The sequence below is a fragment of the Macrotis lagotis genome, chromosome X (assembly GCF_037893015.1).
Source record: "Macrotis lagotis isolate mMagLag1 chromosome X, bilby.v1.9.chrom.fasta, whole genome shotgun sequence".
Classification (NCBI taxonomy): Eukaryota; Metazoa; Chordata; class Mammalia; order Peramelemorphia; family Peramelidae; genus Macrotis; species Macrotis lagotis.
In genome coordinates, this window is record NC_133666.1 from 314,824,871 (window position 1) to 314,840,876 (window position 16,006).

The 16,006-nt window shown below is 34.0% G+C and overlaps 1 pseudogene; it reads right to left on the reverse strand.

Annotated features, from left to right (window-relative positions):
- Positions 1-14,102: 14,102 nt before the first annotated feature.
- On the reverse strand, positions 14,103-14,419 carry LOC141498167 (biogenesis of lysosome-related organelles complex 1 subunit 2-like; annotated as a pseudogene).
- Between the last annotated feature and the right edge of the window lie 1,587 nt (positions 14,420-16,006).

Genomic DNA, 16,006 nt, shown 5'->3' on the forward strand with positions numbered 1-16,006 from the left:
TAAGCATTTAGAGATGTAATATTTCTCCTAATCACTGCTTTGACTATATCCCATAAGTTTTGGTATGTTGTATTGTTGTCATTGTTTGGGTGATGTTTGATGCTCTCATTCTTTAAAATGAAGTTATTTGGTTTCAAATTAATTTTAGATTAATCTCTCCATGGCCCTTTATTTTACATGATTTCTATTGTATCATAATCTGAAAAGGAGGCATTCTATAGTTCTGCTTTTCTTCATTTGATTATGAGATTTTTTTATGCCTCACATGTATGGTGAATTATTATGTAGGTACAATTTAACACTGAAAAAAAGCATATTAATTTCTATCTTCATTTAATTTTCCCCAGAGGTCTATCATATCCAAGTTTGATAATATTCTAATCACTTTCTTAACATCCTTCTTTATTTCATGGTTATATTTATTTAATTCTGAGAGAGGGAGGTTGAGATTCCCCACTTGTAGATTTTTGTTTACTATGTCTTCCTGTGACTTTAGCTTTTCCTCTAAGAATTTGGTTGTTATATCACTGAGGGGTATGCATGTTTAGTTTTCAAATTATTTCATTGTCTATGGTACCTATTAGGAAGATATAGTTTCCATCCTTATTTTTTTTAATGAGATCTATTTTTGCTGTTGCTTTGTCTGAGATAAGGATTGCTATCCTTGTCTTTTTCACTTCAGCTGAAGCATAATACATTGTGCTCCAGCCTTTTACCTTTTCTCCGTGTGTATCTCATTTTTTCAAATGTTCTTCTTATAAACAGCATGTTGTGGGATTTTGGTTTTTAATCCACTCTGCTATCTCCTTTTTTTATGGGAGACATCATCCCATTCTCATTCACAGTAATAATTACTATTATTCAGCATGCTACCTCCTCTCTATTTGTATTTTCCCTTCTTCCACCTTATCCCTCCTACCCAGTGTTTTACTTCTGAATACTTTCAATCAAAGTATTTCCCAACTTCTATCTGCCATCCTCCCTTTTCTTCCCTCTTTCCCTTTTCCCTTTTCCCCTTTTCCCTTCTATCCCAGTCTATCTGTTCCCCCTTCCCTCCTCCACTCATTCTTCTCTTTATACTTGAAAGGTAAGATAAATTTCTAAACTCATTTGAGTATGTGTGTTAATCCCTCTTTCATTAAAATCTGAGGAGAGTAAAATTCAGGTAGTTTTCACATCCATCCATATTTTCCTCTATTGCAATAGGTCCTTTCTAACTCTTCATGTAATGTAGCTTACTTCATTCGAGCATTCTTTTCCTTCTGTCTCTTTAGACCACCCCCCTTTTAATAAAATATAAAATTTTAAATCATTCTGTCAAAGTCAAGGACTTAACATGAATATCCAAACTTTCACCCTAAGTATATTCCCCCTAATAGAGTTACAATTCGCAAGAGTTATGAGAATCTTCCACCCAGGTTGGCATGTAACCAGTTTAATCTTCTTGTATAAACAGTCTTTTTCTTTTCCCCTGTTTATCTTTTCATATATCTCTTGGGTCTCCTGTTGAAGATCAAATTTTTGGTTCAGTTCTAGTCTTTTTATCAGGAAAGTTTGAAAGTCACACATGTTGTTAAATGTCCACCTTTTCTCCTGAAAGAGAAGCCTCAGTTTTGCATGATTGTTGATTCGTGGTTGCAATCCAAGCTCCTTTGCTCTTCAGAATATCATATTCCAGGTTCTTTGAACTATTAATGTTGATGAAATCATGTTCTATGAAATCCTGACTATGGTTCCTTGGTATTTGAATTGCTTCTTTCTGACCATTTTTTCTCCTTGAGCTATAATTCTGTGGTTAGTCCAAAATAGTCCTTGGAATTTTAAATTTGGAATCCCTTTCAGTAGCAAATTGATGAATTCTTTCAATGTTTATTATGCCCTCTAGTTCTGGGATATAAGGGCAGTTCTCCTTAAGTATATCCTGATCAAGATAGTACTATGATAATTAAACTTTCTCTCCTGATTGATTTTCCAGGTCAATTGTTTTAATAATGAGGTATTTTATATTTTCTATGCTTTTAGATTTTTGGTTTTGTTTAACAGATACTCAGTGTCTCATTAGCTTCTACTGTTCCCAAGCTATTTTTCGGTGAGGTGCTCTTCCCATTTAGTTTTTGCATCTCTTTTTCCAATTGGTCAATGCTGTTTTTAAAGGAATTGTCATCTTTTTCCATTTGCTCAATTGTGTTTTTGAGGAAATTATTTTCTTTTTCAATTTGTCCAATTACATTTTTAAGGATTTGTTTTCTTCTGTCAGTTTTTTTGTAAAATGTTAATTTTCTTCTGTATGGTGTTATTTTTCGCTTGCATTATTCCATTTTATTTTAAACTCATTTTGATCTCTTATAAGAACTCTTTCTGTATTGTAGACTAATTCATATTCTTCTCTGAAACTTCAAATATACTGTCTCTCTTCTGTCCTCCCATTCTGAATTAGTATCCTTATCTCCTAGGTAACATTCAGTGAACTCTGCTTTGTGTTGGCCTTTTTTTTTTCATTTTGGGATGTTAGATTTCCCTAGAGTCTTGTGTTGGGGGAGGGGCTGGTGTTTAGTCCTTTGATGTTTAGAAACCTAGAGGTCTTGCTTTCTAGAATCAGGAAAGGCAGGGGATAGTCAACCACTAAGGAACACCAGAAGGTTTTTCTGTATTGTCTGTATTGGGGGTATCAGTGGGCTATTATGTAGGCCTGGGGCTGGATCACACAATCCAATCTCTGGATTAGAGTGTCAGGACTGGAAATGACATAGGGTCTCCCCATAGTCAAAGCTGGAGAAGTCCCCAGTCTATACCTGTGCCTCAGGGAAAGGTTCAAACACCTGGGGATATTTCTGTGTTTGTACTGGAGAATTCCAGGTCTTTTTGGAATACTGGGGGCTCAAGGTTCAACTGACCAGACCAGCCTTGATGGCTGAATGGGTGTCCTAGGCAGCCATACAGGACTGCCCTGATCTGTCCTCTACATGTAGGTTTCTGCTTGGTTCTCAGGTAAATCCCCCACCTAACCCTGTAGTCCTTGGGCTGAGTCTTTGTTCTCTACCCTGGGCATGCCCATGCTCCCCACCCCCTATTACTCCCCTGGTATTTTGTGGGTTCTGTCAATCCAAAATCTGTTCAGAGGATTGATTAATATTAGTCCTGAGGGGAAATCGGGAGAGCTTAAGAGAAAGCCTGGCTTCTTTCCATCATCTTGAGCAGAAGACCATTACTCTTCCACAAAGGGAAATTTCATTCTTGTCTAGATGTTTATAATTTCCCAATCCCAAATTCCATCTCTTTGCTCAAAACACCAAAATACTCAAGCAGCTCAGTGGTACAGGAAAAAAGCATGCTAGGTTTCAAATAAGGAAAATTTAATATCCAACCTCAGATATTTAACAGTTGTGTGACCCAGAATGAATCATTTGACCTCTATTTTGCTCAGTTTCCTCAACTATAAAATGGGAATGATGTTAGAACCTATAAATCAGAGTTATTGTAAAGATTTAATGAGATAGTGTATAATGTTTTAGCACAGTGTTTGACACACTACAAGAACTTCTTATTCTTATTAAATGCTTATTTATTCCATCCTTCCTCTTTGCCTTTATCCATCCTTCTCTTTCTTCTTTGCTCTTTCTCTCCCCTTCTTCCTTTATTCCTCATTATCTCCCTTCATTTCTCATTTTGTTTCCTATTTCTTCATTCCATCTTTTCTTCCTTTTTCCTTCCTTCCTTCTATTTAAGAGAAAGCCTTTGAGAATACATAGTCAGTATATGTAGTTTTTTGATAGAAAATCATCATGAAGATCAATGAGGGGATATGAAGGACTATATAGAACTCCAAACACATAATTTTTATATTTGGTTCTGGAATGATTATAAGTAATTACTAGAGTTGAATGAGGAGTTCCTAATAGAGAAAATGATTAGATCTGTTCTTTAAGAAGATCCCTTTGAAAACTGAAGCGATGATAGAATGGAGTGGGAGAGATATGGTAAGGAAAGCAATTTAAAATGGTTTATAAAAGTGAGTATTGTTAACTACTTTTATTTATTTTCCTCACTTCTAAAATGAAGATAATGACATTTTATGACCTACAATCACAAGATTTTCATGAGGAAATGTCTCTTCAAATGGTGAAAAATATAAATATGAACTATTCTTAAAATTAGTTTTTTATACTACTAATCCTTCGAAGTATAGATCAATTCTATTATGAAACAATCCCAAACATCCCTTCAAGTAATATTCATCTCTTGCTCTGAATCTTGATAAATGGCATCAATATATTTTGATATGATATCATACAATGTGCTCTCTATCCATTTTATATTTTTATGTCAAGCAATATTGGATGAGGAACAGATAAAAGAGTTATTTAGATTTTATGGGACAAAATTTAAAATTTTCGAGTTTTCAGAAATCTCCTCATACAAGATATAAATCTTGTCTAGAATCCTCTGAACAAATAATTATTGAACCATTGTTCAAAACATCAAACAAAACCAAAAAAACTCTAGTGATAGACATTTTTAATAATTCTTATTGATAACATTATCCCCCTTAAATAAAGTTCAAATTAATCTTTGTGTAATTTCTGTCCCCAGCTCATTATGCCCTTTTGACTCATCAGTACTGCTCAATTACCTCTTCTAAATTAAATATTTGAATAAACTTTTATATTTGTGATTTCTCTATCTTGTCAATGTATAACTGACATGAACTGAAAGGCATCATAGTATAATGAATAGATGGCTGGATTTGAACTCTGGAAAGTTCATAGCACGAGGCTTGCAAGTGATACATACTAGATGTGTGCCTATGGACATATTATTTAAAATTTCAATACTGCAGTTAAGTCTATGAAACTAAAATTCAAAAGTCAAGTTGTTGACCTTCAATAACAGAAAGAATTTCTATCCTAGAAAAGAAAATTAAATCAGATTCTGACAAGACTTGAAAATTAAAAATAATGGAATGTTTCTAGTATCCTTGATCAATTGACATGAACTATTGGCAAGAGAATATGTATGTTTCTGTGTGTGTGTGTGTGTGTGTGTGTGTGTGTGTGTGTGTGTGTTTATGTAAAACATTACCTATTATATACTGGAAACTTTTACAAATATTATGTCTCCTGACAATGTCATAACCTGTCTTCTCTCCATATTTCTCTGATCCTGATTACAACAATTGATTTTGAACCAATTTTAGTGCATATTTTCTATATTAAATTAATCTTTTTAGATTGAACCTATTGTGATCTTTTAGAAATTTGCCTTTTATACATGTTGGTAATTCCTCCTAGATCTATGTTATCTTTAAATTAGTAAATATGTCATTCATGTCTTTTATCAAATCATTGATTAAATATCAAAGAGCACAGGGTTAAGTATGTATATGCCTAATATTAGGGCATAGCATGCTACCCCTCTCTAGAAATGTTTTGATAGCATTACTTATTACTGTTTTTTTTTAAAAAAAAAACTTCTGAAAGCACCTGCAGACGATTTAATCACTATAAATTTTTAGCTTATCTATAAATATATCATTAGAGATATTGACAAGTACCTAACCAAAATGGAGATATGTTAATTGTATTACCTTTTAATATAGGCTATTGGGTAGTTCTATGGATAACCAAATATAAGCAAACAGATTTAGTCTGAGTTCAGCTCAGTGGCTCAGTGGATAGAATATTTGTCTTGGAATCAGGAAGATAGAATTCTGAATCCAGTCATATTTCTAGTTGTGTGACCTTGTGCTAATCACTTAACCCTGATTACCTCCATCCAGGACCATCTCCAGGCTTCCTGATTCATATCTGATCATGGGACTCAGCTGACTCTGGAGGAGAGTCTAATTCATGTGTTTCTCATGGCATCATCTCCCTGATATTGTGGTCATCTTTGAAAATGAAGGCTAGAATACCTGGGTTTAAATCCAGTCTCAGACACTTAATAATTACCTAGCTGTATGGCCTTGAGCAAGCCACTTAACCTGATTTGCCTTGCAAAAAAAACTAAAAAGAAAAAGAAAAGAAAAGAAAATGAAGGCTAAACATCATTATTATTTATTAAAGAAGACTATGGCATCAAATGAACAAATGAATAATGGTATGACATGCACATTTTGTTGATTATAGTGAGGGGATTTTGTGAAAAGAGATCCTTCTCACTGCCTTTTCCAGAAATATCATCATCACAAGGTCAGATATAATTGGAAATAAGACTTGATGATGTCCCGGATTCTGTGGAAGTCCTTGGCAATATATGGGATATCTAAATATTTCAAATATTCATTAGGATGAATGGCTTTCCTGATGTAGTTACTAATGAAGAACTGGCAAGTTTCCACAGTGATATCCCCGGAAGCCTATATTCTTATCATCACACAACTGATTAAAATATGGAGACCAATAGTATCAAAATCAAATAGAAACAGGGCTACTACTAACTTTTGTATAAGCATTCCTGTGTATGCATATTGATGTAATATTACTTATGCTTTATTGTATTTTTATTTATTTTTTTAAACACTTCTCAATTTCTTCTTGATCTGATTAGGGTGCAATTGAGGGTATTGGTGGTCCCATGAGGTCTGATAGTTACATGTTTTATACCTCTGTTGAAGAGTATACAAATTCATAAAAATACAAAGAAAATGACCCTATGGAGATCTACGTTTAAACAGGTGAATGTTAAGGTTACAGTTATCCATTTATAATTTACTGTGCTAGAGATCATATTACAATGTATTGAAGATTTTAATTCATCTCCCTTATATTCAGTCATGTAAAATATCCAATTTAAATCTATAATCCAAGATACTGGCAACTTAATTGATGTGCAGCTTTCAATTCATGCACATACTTTAATCCTGTGCAAATATTGTACAAAATCACCTTAAACAGATGAAAATCTTTCTCGATTTAAGAATCTTTGGACAAACTGATTCCATAAATTGGAAAAATCTCTTGTGAAAAAAGGAGTCAAAGGACCAGACTTGACATCTTCTTTCTTTCAATTTTCATTAGCTACAGGTCATTAACCATGTATTTTCAAAGCTTATATTGTATTCATAAAATAATTAAAATATTCATTAGATAGAAAACAACTGAGAATACTTTCCAACAGTTTCTGTACAATAAGTTTAAGTTAAAAGAATTCATCTGACTCCATTGTTTGCCTTCAAATCAAAATAAGAATTTCAAAGCATATACACTTTGAATATGAATACAAATGAATATGTGATCAAATGAAGTTAATTTCCCTCCTGGCCTTAATTGTCAAATTACAAAACTTTCTACCTATTCATTAACAGGGCATATGTTATTGAGTTCAGTCTAAGACATAAGATTAAACAACATTCTTTCCCTTTAGGAGAAAAAAAAAGGTTAGGCAGTTCATTTAAACTCAATCAGGACTGTTAAGAAACAGATGGTGAAATGGATAGCGTGTTAAACTTAGTATCAGGAAGACATTTTTATGAGTTCAAGACTGGTCTTGGACATTTGCTAGATATAAGACCTTGGACTAGTGAAATAATCCTGTTGGCTTCTATTTTCTTTTCTGCAAATTGAGGTGATCAAGGAAATGGCAAATCACTCCAATAATCCTGCCAAGAAAAATCCAAATGGGGTCTTACCCAAAGCGCAAGAAAAACTTTTACACAAAGAGCAAGAAAAACTCACCACCAACAACAAAAATGCTGATGAATATCAGAAGAAATTATGGTACAAACTGGATTAGGATGCCTGAGTTTTTGCAAAGTGATTTTTAAAAACTCATTTTATTATTATTTATATTACATTGCTTATTCATTTTGTTAAATTCCTTCCTATTATAGTTTGATCTGTTTTGGTTATCAATATAATATATTGCAGGCCTCCATTGAAGGTTGCAGGTCAGCTGTCTGATAGCTTTGGGGCAGATAATTTTCATGATTTCTATAAGTTGTGTGGGAAAAAATCACCTTTCTTGATTTTTAATTCCATCAGTGCAACAATCAGGAACAATTTGGGGTTCTCTGCTATGGAGAATACCATCTGTATCCAGAGAAACAGCTGCACAGTTTGAACAAAGACCAATTCTTGCTTGTTCTTAAATTTATCCCTTTTCTATAGATGAGATGGATCGATTTTTTTTATTGTCTATTAATTTATCTATGGCATTGCTCTTCATGTCTAAAACCTGTACCCATTTTGAAGTTATTTTGGTATTGGCTGTTAGATGGGGATCTATGCCAAGATTTTGCCATGCTGTTTTCCAGTTTTTTCAACATTTTTTGTCAAATAGCATGTTCTTATCCCATAAGCTAATGTCTTCATGTTTCTCAAATAGGAGATTGCTGTAGTTATTTACTGCAGTTTCTTTTGAACCTATCCTAATCCACTGATCCATTAATGTATTTCTTAACCAGTACCAGGCAGTTTTGATGACTGCTGCTTTTTAGTATAGTTTTAGATCTGGTAGAGTTAGGCCACCTTCCTTTACATTTTTTTATCCATTACCTTAGCATTCTGCACTTTTGCTGCTCCAGATGAATTTTGTTACTATTTTTTTCTAGCTCAATAAGTATTTGGTAATTTGATTGGTAAGGCACTGAATAAGTAATTTAATTTGGTTAGAATTGTCATTTTTATTATATTACCTTTACCTAACCATGAGCATTTGTCATTTTTCCAATTATTTCGATTTAACTGTATTTGGACAAGGAGTGCAATATAATTTTGTTCATACAGGTTCTGGGTTTGTCTTGGGAGGTAATTCCCATGTATTTAATACTGTCTACATTTATTGTAAATGGAATTTCTCTTTCTATCTCTTGCTTTTGCCTCTGCTGTTCATATATAGAAATGTTGATGATTTGTTTAAGTTTATTTTATATCATGCTACTTTGTTGCATTTGTCAATTGTTTCAAGGAGATTTTTATATGATTTTGTTTTGTTTTCTAGGTAGAACATCATATCTTCTGCACAGTGAAAGTCTGGCTTCCTCATTGCCAATTCTGATTCCTTCAATTTCCTTTTGTTCTCTTATTGCTACTGCTAACATTTCTAATACTATTTTTGAATGATAATGGTGACAATAGACATCCTTGTTTTACCCCTGACTTCATTGGAAATGCTCCAAGTTTATTCCCATTACACATCGTATGTTGGATGGTTTTAAGATAGATACTATTTTATTATTTTAAGGAAAATTCTATTTATTCCTAAACTTTTGAGTGTTTTCAGTAGAATGGATTGTATTTTATCATGGGCTTTTTCATTATCTATTGAGGTAATTATATGATTTATGTTGGTTTTGGTATTGATATGTTTATTTATGTTGAATGTTTCCCTAATGTTGAATGATCCCTTCTGCCTGCACCCAAATCTCGGTCTGTTTTGGTTCTTCCCGGTTTAGATATCAGCACCATGTTGGTGTCATAGAAGGAGTTTGGCAGAACTCTTTCCTCTCATATTTTTTAAAATAGTTAATGTAGAATAGGAATTAATTGTTCCTTAAATGTTTGGTAGAATTCATTTGTAAATCCATCTGGACCTCGAGACATTGTCTTAGGGAGTTTATTGATGGTTTCTTCAATTTCTTTTTCTGAAGTATTTAATTATTTTGTTTCCTCTTCTGTTAATCTGGGCAATTTGTATATGTTTAAATATTTTCCATTTCACTAAAATTATACAATTTATTGGTATACGGTTCAGTAAAGTAGTTCTGAATTATCACTTTTATTTTCTCCTCATTGGTTGTTAGTTCACCCTTTTTGATACTGGTAATTTGGTTATCTTCTTTCTTTATTTTAATCAGATTAAACAAAACCCTGTCAAGTTTATTGGGATTTTCATAAACTAATGCTTAGTTTTATTTATAAGAACAATGGCTTTCTTTCTTTCAATTTTATTAATTTCTCCCTTGATTTTCAGAATTTCTAATTTGGTATTTAATTGGGGATGTTTAATTTGTTCTTTTTCTAGCTTTTTAAGTTGCACCCAATTCATTGATCTCCTCTTTCTCTATTTTAGTCATATAGGCATTTAGAGGCAAAAAGTTCCCCCTCAAAACTGCCTTGGCTGCATCCCATAGATTTTGGTATGATGTCTCATTATTTTTATTTTATTGGACAGAATTATTGATTGTTTCTATTATGTGTTGTTTGATCCACCAATTCTGTTCGATAAAGTTATTTAATTTAAAATTAGGTCTTTAGTTTATCGTTCCCTGATGTTTTATTATATGTATTTTTATTGCATCATGGTCAAAGGAATGAGTACTTACTATTTCTGCCTTTCTGTATTTGATTATAAAGTTTTTGTACATGGTCAGTTTTGAAGAAAGTTCCCTGTACTGCAGAGAAAAAATGCATATTCTTTTCTATGCCCATTAAGCTTTCTCCAGTGGTCTATCATATCTGTTTTCTAAGATTTCATTCATCTTCTTAACTTCTTGTTTATTTTGTTTTTAGATTTATCTAGTTCTGAGAAAGTGAGATTGAGTTCTCCCATTATTAAAGTAGTTTTGTTGTCTGTGTCTCCTTGTAATTCACTGAGCTTTTCCTCTAGAGTTTTTATACTAACATGTTGAATAATGTTGGATATATAGTTTCATAACCAAAGGTGACTTTTAAAAAGATGTAGCTTCCTTCTTCATCCCTTTTAATGAGATTGATGTTTTCTTTTACTTTGTCTAAGATTAGGATTGCTATCCCAGATTTTTTTTATTTCAATGTTGAGGCATAATATGTTTTGCTCCAAATTTTTACCTTTACACTGTTTGTATCTCTCTGCTTCAAATGTATTTCTTGTAAACAACATATTGAAGGATTATGGTTTTTAATGCATTCTGCAATCCACTTCCCTTTTATGTGACAATTCATGCCATTCACATTTACAGTTGAGATAACTAAGTCTGTATTTCCCTTCATGCTTTCTCCATTTATACTTTTCTTTCCTTTTCTCTTTTTCTTCCTCACCAAAATTTTACTACCTTTTCCTTTGACTTTTCTTTTTAAAATTTAACTTTCAGTTTATTTTCAGTAATATGTTAACTTCTCTTTTAGCAGTCCCTTCTTCGCTTATCTTTCCCTTTCCCAGCCCCCCCCCCTTCCCTGTAGGTTGTTAGATTTTTAAACCTAAGTGGGAATGTATCTTATTTACTCACTGGGCTAAATTTATTGAATAGCATTTATTCAGCATTCACATCCTTCCTTCTTTCTCGCTAAAATTATAAGTCTTTGTGCCTCTTTCCTTGATGTTATATATTGTTCTAATATTATTAATCAGGTATCATTAACTACAGTTTTATTAGTTGATTGATTGATAAACTCATATTTTTTCAAGATATCACAGATTGTGTACTTGATTGTTTCATAAGGTTCAGTGACTCAAATTGCATTAAATTATATCTATAATTGGTTTTTTTTTACCTTGCCTCCTTTTCAAATATCTTTCTAGTACAAAAACCCAAGTACCAAATCCATATCATTCCTTGACCTACTTGTACCTCTCCCCCCGGACCATTTTCTCTCACACTTTACCTCCACCACTCCCTACCTAGGGTACTTAACACCTTGTTAATTGAAACAAGCCCTATAGACTCTTTCATTTTTATCCCCCCCCCATGGGTACTTAACACTTTGTTAAATGAAGCAGTGGTTCATGGAACCTTGATCTAATTAACTATAAGAATCTTGAATATCTCTAAGTACTGAGAGGTTCTGGAGGTCTCACCTGAGAACTTTACAAATAATCATAAGTTACAGAGATATTGACTCAGGTCATCACAGTTTATGATGCCCTCATTAGACAAAGTGTTAAACACTGTGTGAGTAAAGTGAGATACTTAAGTTTATAGTTAACACTCCTGCATTTCTTTAGGGCTTTTTGTCTCAAAAATAGTGGTATCATCTTGGATCTCTTCAATTGAGAGATAAGACCCAATTATACCCTGGTCCTTTAGGTTCTTTCTCTCCAATTATATTCTATCATTTAATTATCCTAAGAGAAGTAAAGTCCTAAACAATCAAAAGTGTTATATCTTCCATTTTAGGTTGTATATAATTTGATAGTCTTTATCTAAATTTGTTTTGTTTTGGGGATTTTTTCTTTCCCTTTGCATTGACATTTTTATGTATTCCTTGAGTTGTGTCTCTGATGATTGAATTCTCTGTGCTGTAATCCCAGGTCCTTTGCTTTTGAAAATATGTTATTCTAGGTATTCTGATCCTTCAAAGTTGAGGTTGATATGTCCTGTTTGAGATTGTTTCTATTTCCTTTATAATTACTTTTTGCTACTGGCAATTCTCTCCTTTATTTGAGTGTTCTGAAATTTGACTATTACCCACCTTGGTGTTTTATCCTGGTATCTGTTTCTGTATGGGTTCTGTTGATTCTTTCAATAGTTGTTTGTTATCTTGTTCTAATAGAGTTGGACAGTTTCTCTTTATAATTTCCCCCCATGTTTTCCAGATTCCTTTTGATCTAGCCTTTCTAGTAGTCCTATGATTCATAGATTGTCTCTCCTGGATCTATTTTCCAGGTCAATTGTTTTCACTAAAAGGCACTTAACATTTTCTTTAAATTTTTCAATCATTTTATTTGATTAATGGAATCTTGTAGTCTTGTGGATTCATTGTTTCTATTTGTTCAATTCCAATTTTTAGCATTTTATTTTCTTCAATTAACTTCTGTTTCCTTTTCCAGTTGTTTACTTTTACTTTTAATGGATTTGATTTCTTTGGTCAATTTTTCATATTTTCCTGCATGATTTTCATTTCTTTTTTCATTTTTCTTCCTCTCTCCTTTGCTTTTTAAATTATTTTTTAAGCTCTTTGATGAGTTTTTGTATTTGATTCCGATTTATAAACTTTTGCGTTCCTTAGCTTATCAAGTAAATGACTTTTCACTGCTTTCTTCTTTAGATATGGCATTGCTGTCATCTTTGTATGTAAAGTAGTTTTCTATATTGAGTGCTCTTTTAGCTTTTTTAATCATCTTTGCTGTTTTAGCCCTATTCCTGGGGTACAGGGAGTCTAGATCAAAACTTGTATTTTATTTTTATTTTGCTGGAGCTGGGGGTCTGATCCCTGGCTTGCTCTTGACCAAGATGTTACCTATGCAGTCCAGGCCTTGCCTTTTTAGAGTTTTTTTCTTTTTGTTTTCTTCCTTTATGTCCAGCTTCTGACTTAACAGTGGTTTGTTCCTGATCCAGTCCTATCTTTTGCCCCAGTGTTCTCAGGGTTCAGACTGTTTGGGGCTGGAGTATTCCCTGCTCACTTGCTATCTAGCTGCCAGGCCCCCTACTGTTGTCAAGCGGTTGGGACCTGGATTTCACCATGTTAAAAACCCTTTGCTAACTTTCCTGCTCTCCTACTTCTTAGACTTTACTTCTGCTTTTCCACCAAAGAGACAGACCTTCACTGAAGATATTTCTTTGAATCTTCACTTTTTCTTGCTGTTTGAATGTCAAAGTACAGGCTTCATTTTTCTTTGCTATGGAAAAGCTCCAGGAGCATATGAATTTCATGCTGCCATCTTGGCTCTGCCTTGGAAGTTCCCTACAAGTTCTCTTAATTGGCATAGGGTATGAGAAGTGAGTCTATGCCTACTTGTTGTCTCAGTAGTTTTCGTTGAATAGTGAGTTCTTATTCTAGAAGTTAATGTCTTTGGGTAGATTACCATACTCATTTACTACTGTTTCTTTAGTAGCTACTCTAATAAAGTGATTCATTAGAGTATTTTTTAACCAGTACCAGGCAGTTTTGATGAATGTCAGTTGATAATATGCTTTTAAATCTGATCCAATGTAGTTTTTTTTTTTCCTTCCTCTCAGGCCTTTATTATTTCAGTTCAACAACTGGGGTGGGGGTGGGGGTGGGGGAGGAGGGCAGAGCCAGGAGCCGAGGCCTCTGCTGTGCTCTCGGGGGTGATCCTGATTTCTGAGCTTGGTCCAGGGCACACAAGAGGTCCAAGGGTGGGGGGAGTCGGGGGGGGGGGTGCAGTGCGGGCCCGGGCTTGTCGGTGGCTAGTTCCGCTCCTTCCATGTCATTGAAATACACAAGTCTGACAAGGTCGGCCCGGATATCAACTTTTAAAAAAACCTTCTTGCATTTCAAGTCTGCTCAAGAACTCTTTCATCGCTTCTCCAGCTTCTTGTATTTTGCTTCCAGTTTCTTTGAATATGCATCCAACTTGTAGGCTGCTTGCTCAAGAGCTGCTACTTGCTCCTCAATTAAAGTGATCTGATCCAGATAAGGCTGAAGCACAGCTTTAGGTCCTTGAGGTTCCTGCTTATGTTGACAGCGATATCTTTCATTTCCAGGGACTTCAGGCTAGTCAGTTTGTTCATGTTTTCCATCAGTTTATAGTCTTCTTTGGTGGCCATCAGCTTGCCCGTCAGGTAGGTGGCTATTTTGGAGAACATGTCCCTGGCACAGCCCAGTGATGTCTGCCTCGACGTGGCCTCCTTGGCCATCTCCGCGGCATCGGCATCGTCTGGGTGGGGAAAGGGCGACGGGCGAGGGGAGGGGGAATGAAAGGGGAGAAAGAGGAGAGGGGCTGGGGTGGGGGAGAGGAGGGGCCAATGTAGCTTTTTTTTCAATAATTCCCTTGATTTTCTTGAAACATATTGTTCCAAATGAATTTTGGTACTAATTTTTCAGCTTTGTAAAATAGTTCCTGGTAATTGGATTGGTATGGCACTGAATAAGTAATTTAATTTGGGTAAATTGTCGTTTTTATTCTATTAGCTTGACCTAACAATGAACAATTGACATTTTTCCAAATTGTTTTGGTCTGACTTTGGGTGGAAAGTTTTTTTTTTTTTTTTTATTGTTATGGTCATGTAGTTTCTGTGTTTGCCTTAGCAGGCAGATTACCAAGTAATTTATGATGCCTACACTTATTTTAAAAGAATTTCCTTTTTTTGATCTCTTGACATTGGGTTTTGTTGGTAATATAAATAAATAAAGATGATTTATGTTCATTTTATATCATGCAACTTTGCCAAACTTGCTAATTGTTTCAAATTGTTTTCTTATTTACATTTTTATTTATTTTCACAATGTTAAAAAAGACTTCTTGTAAGAGTAAACATAATTTCCCCATTCCTCCACAAAAATAAAAAAAAAACTCACAAGAAATAAAGCAAAAGAAAGAGAAAAAAAAGTGCTTCACTCTTTTCTTAGATACCATCATCTCTGTCTCTGGATTGTATCACATTCTTTATCATAAGTTCAGCAGAGATGTTACCTCCATATATTTCCCAAAGTTGCTATTGCAGTTTGTAATTCCCTTGATCCATTATGAGCATTATCAGTATCATTTTTCTATGCAGGAATTCATGTAGTTCTTCATTTTTAAGTTTCTCATATTTCACCCTTCTCCTCCACTCTCTATGCTTCACCTGAGTCCTGTATTTGAAGATCAAACTTTCTTTTCAGCTCTGGCTATTTTAACATGAACATTTGAAATTTCCCTGGTTTGTTGAAAGTCCAACTTTTTCCCCCAAAGAGGATGTTCAGTTTTGCTGGGTAGTTGATTCTTGCTTGCATTCCTAGCTCTTTTGCATTCTGGAATATTATTTTCCAAGTCCCAGGAGCCCTCAATGTAGTTGCTGCTAAGTCCTCTGTGATCCTGACCACAGCACCACGATATTTGAATTGTGTCCTTCTGGCTGTGTATAATATTTTCTCTTTGACTTGGGAGTTCTGGAATTTGTCTATAATATTCCTGGGGGTTGTTTTTTTGGATCTCTTTCAAGGTGAGATTGGCTGATTTTCTCAATTTCTATTTTGTCCTCTGCTTCTAGGATATCTGGGCAATTTTCCTTAGGAATTTTTTAAAAATGATATCAAGGTTCTTTTCCTGATCTTGCCTTTCAGGTATCCCAATAATTTTAAAATTACCTTTTCTGAATCCATTTTCCAGATCAGTTGTTTTACAATGAGATGTTTCACGTTTTTTAAATAACTTTTCATTCTTTTGATATTGAAGTATTGTATCTTGACTTCTTGTAAAGTCAGGA